The sequence below is a fragment of the Manacus candei genome, unplaced genomic scaffold (assembly GCF_025592945.1).
Source record: "Manacus candei isolate 608988 ecotype Guabito, Panama unplaced genomic scaffold, ASM2559294v1 h1tg000020l, whole genome shotgun sequence".
Lineage (NCBI taxonomy): Eukaryota > Metazoa > Chordata > Aves > Passeriformes > Pipridae > Manacus > Manacus candei.
Genome location: NW_026138068.1, coordinates 2,248,822 through 2,253,032, shown reverse-complemented (window position 1 = coordinate 2,253,032; position 4,211 = coordinate 2,248,822). Strand labels below are relative to the sequence as shown.

Below are 4,211 nucleotides of genomic sequence, written 5' to 3'. Positions count from 1 at the left end.
GGGAGGGGGTTTGTGCTCAGTGGTCCTTGTGGTGCAAGAGATGATTCTGGAGATGATGACCAGAGCAGCTCAGGTTGGGGGTCCCTCCCTCATCAAAGGCAGTGGAAGCCCCTCTGGGGTGAATTCAGGGGGTTCTGGGCAATGACCCCAGCGATGCTGGGGGGCTCAGAGCAGCTCGGAAGGAAGGGGCTCCCCTTCCTCCCAAATTAAATCCCATGAAGTTCCTGCCGCATTTAAATGAGAGGGAAATCACCCCCCTCAGCAGCACCACCCAGCAGCACTGTCACAAAAGCCCCTTAATGGGGAGATGTGTCATAAATCCGAGAGCAGCAACATCCATCACTGATAAACCCAACATGCTTATTTATCAGCTTTGCTGTTTTCCCCCAAATTTACAGCTGACAATCTGCCTGAATACAGCAGAGATTATTTAAACACGGCTCCAACCTGCCTGGCTCTGAGGAAAGGGAGAGGGTAACATGTTTATTTCTTTTTTTTTTTTTTTTAATTTAATTCCAGCTCCAAATAAAGGAGTGATTTATGGGTGAGGTAAAGCATGGCTTTATTTCAGGGCCGTGACAGCCAAGTGAAAAAGAGCCGTCATTAAGGCCGGTAATGTGCTCCACAGAAATGGGATTGGAGTATTCCCAAGTCATTTCTCACATGGAATGAGACCCAGCCCCAGGTTTGGAGGGGTGGGAAGAGGACATGGAGAGGTATGAGGTAGGTTTGGGATGTGCTCGGTGAGGACTGGTCCTGCCCAGGCTCCTGGTGGGCTGCAAAAGCATCGGAGTCTGGGTGTGCTGAGCTCCTCAGCACCATGGGATCATGGGGTAGGGAGGGGTGGGATGGCTGGGGAACAGGATGGGGGGTTGGGGATGGGGGGGTCACAGGGTTGTGAATGGGGGGTTCTGGGCTGAGGGTCAGGGGGTTCCTGGGATGTCCCAGGGCTGGGGCTGGGGGCCCTGGAGATTGGGGTCCTGCGATAAGGATGAGGGTCCTGGGCTGAAGGTTTGAGTCCCAGGGCTTGGGATAAGGGTCCCGGGATGGGGGTTGGTGTCCCAGCTCCAAAACCTGCTGCTCTTCCCCCCTGACCTACCCTAAGCTCATGATCCCCACAGCTGCCTTAATTGCAGCTTTAACGGGGTCAGTGGTGGCTCTGCATCCCACTCACCCCTAAACTCTGAGATACTAAACCCTCTGCACCCCTAATTACCAATTTCACCAATTTCAGCCCCCAAAGGGGCTGGGTGGTCACACTCAGGCCAGCACAGAGCTGGGACACCATCCCTGGAGCTGCAGCCCCCACTGAGCCCCTTCCCTGGATGTTAATTCCAGTTTGTGCACGTCCCCCTGGAGCTGGTCATTAACCTCCTGCTGTCACTAATCAAGAGCACTTCGTTAATTCATAGAGGACTTCATTAATTCATAGCTAAGGACATCTCCATCTGAGCGGCCCAGGGGGACCAGGGTCACTGGGATGCATCCAAGGATCCTCAGTTTAATATATTGGACCTTCCCCTCACCAGCACAGCAACCTGAGCCCCCTCCCCTCCATGAACAAAATAACCACCACTTCAAAAAAAAAAAAATGGAAAGCTGACAGGATACATCTCCAGCAGCCTGTGAGATTCCTGCTCCTGCAGGATTTAGGCAATATCAGAGGAACTGGGATAATATTGAGCTGCTTTTCTTTGCCACTCTGCCAAAAAGGGAAGAAAAAACCTGGCTGAAGGGGCTTGAGCTGCTGAAGTTTTAGGAGGAATATTTTTGTCCTGTTTACATATATATATATACATTTTTAATGTTCTCTTTGTGATCTGTTTGCTGTGATCAGTGGGTGACACGGGAACAGGAATCGCTTATATTCCCTGGGTATTTATTGTTATTTCCTGGCTTCTTCAAAATCTGGGAGGTTACAGGGTCCAGCTGCAAAAACTCAGTGCATTTTTCCCTTTTTTCTCTCCATCCTCACCCCAAACCCTGCCAGCATGGGGAGAACCAGCAGCAGGAGGGGATGGAGCAGCAATGCTGGTGTCTGGTGGATGCTGGGATGGAGCACCTGGAGCCCATTGGGAAGCAGGAACCAACCTCTTCCCTGCTTCCCTGTCCCCCCAAAACAGCCTCGAGGACTGGGGGGAGTGAGAGTTGAGGGGTCATGGGGTACAGGAGATGATGGAGAAGCAGCCCCTGGTGAGGGGGATGGAGGGAGATCCCACAGACAGATCCCACACAGGGACCAACTCAGCAGTGGCAGTAATAATTCCTCGTTCAATTTGGAATAACAGAGCATTTTCTGGATGTGATCCAACAGGGATCCACATGTGGACACAGGGAAATTATGCTCTTCCAGCTGCTTTTTACACACAGACACAGGTTTTTTTCTCCTAAAGAGCCATTTGGTCTTTTCAGGGACAAATTAAAGTGGGAATCCCCCGGAGAACATCTTTGGGACATTTCCCATCCAAGAGGCTCAGAGCACCACACTCCCATCTCAGTCGCTCAAGCCCCAGCCCTGCAACCCCTCTGCTCCTGACCACTTTGACAATTCCAAATTCAATAGCAGGGATCAGGAATGCACACTGGGAAGTGACTGCTCAGTGGAAAACCCTGGGATCTTTCCCACTCCATGTAATGATCTTCAGCACATACTAGGGTATTTGTATGGAAAACAGGTTCTTTTATTAAATAAGTAAACAACTACAAGGATGAACTCAAACATTTGGGAAACTTGGGATTCCCAAGCTGTCATTATAGTGATGATTTAACCCCAGGTTAAGTACCAAGTCACTGGTTTTTTTGGAAAGCTGTTTGCAGGAATAATAGATGGGCTTGCAAAATCTAGCCACCAAAATTAGTGAGGAGCATCCCTGCTCCAGCATCTGCCATGGTTATGGATTGTGCACTGGTTTTAGGGGAAAAAAACATGTGGATTTGGGCTGGGAGTAGCCCTGGGCTTGACCACAGGACACGGTGTGGGCCAAGAATGTGGCATTGCTCCCTGGGGAAGCAGCTAATTCCCAGCTCCCAGGAGATATGGAAACACCTGGAGCCAGGTGCTGCATGTCCTACAGCCCCCTGCGTAGCGAGAGCAGCATCCAACAGTTGAAGTCACTAATTTTATGTTAATTTCCCATTAATTTCCTTTATAAACCTCATCCCGTGCTGCGTTTCCCTTCAGGGCTCAGGCAGGATATTCTTAATTTTCAGGATAAATCTCCCACTTTTAGCAGACTGGATGCACAGTGGTGGGAAGGAGGTCACCTCTCTGCCCTGGCTTTGGGGACAAACTTGCCACAGCACAACTCACACCATCAGCAGCACCAAAACCGCATCCAAACACACCAGATCCATCAGGATCCCTGTCCCAAGACACGGATGCTGCAGGCAGCCTCATCCCAGGGAAGGATAGATCCAGCTCCTATGGTGTGGCTGTTCCCCTCTCCCCATCACACTAACGAGGTTATGCAGATCAAGGCAGAGCAGGGAGGCAGTGCCAGGGCGGAGGGGATGCCTGATAATCCCTCTGAAATCCAGCTCCCGCTGCAGCATCCGCTCTGATCCGCAGCATTCCCGCAGCTCAGGGCGGCAGCTCAATTACCGGGGCTTTGTGGTTCGGTTTGTACCTGTCTGGCCCGATCTGCTGCTACCAGGAGCCCGTAAATAGCTCTCTGCCTCTGCCTGGGAGCTGCCTCTTCATGTTTTTTTCCGTTTTCTGATTTTCAAGAAACGCTTTAAATAAATATTTCAGCCTTTGTGGGCACCTGTGAGCAGACTTTCAATTGCCAGCGTGTCAATCCCTGCACAAAGCTCCTGTGGGGACCTCCTGAAATGTCCCTGGTGCCACTGGGGCTGCCCAAACCCAGCTCCCAGGGTTCCTCACTTTCCTGGGAGAGAGAGGCTGTGGGTGACACAGAGAAACCAGCACACAAATAAGCGTGACACGGTGTTGTAGTCAAGAAGCCCTAATGGAGAAGGAGCTCCCAGATTAACTGTGTGTGAAATTGGATGGAGACAGTGGCTCAGCCCACCCTTCACCTCAGAGATTGGTGTGTGGCGGCAGAGTCTCCCACGAGACTCCCAGAGTCTCCCAAGATGGGCTTGCTGCCTGGTTGGAAGAGAGAAAATCATCCCATAGGACCAATCAGTCCCACCAGGGAGCTGCCGTCAATGGAGCCAGTTCCCAGGGCCATCTGGATGCAGGAGAGGAG

General features: G+C 51.4%; 1 long non-coding RNA gene across 1 annotated transcript; it reads left to right on the top strand.

Annotated features, from left to right (window-relative positions):
• The first annotated feature begins 520 nt into the window (after nt 1–520).
• LOC127470253 (uncharacterized) lies at nt 521–2,799 on the top strand. The gene is made up of 2 exons (XR_007904248.1): nt 521–723; nt 1,991–2,799. It is a non-coding gene; the product is annotated as an uncharacterized LOC127470253 (long non-coding RNA).
• Nucleotides 2,800–4,211: the final 1,412 nt, after the last annotated feature.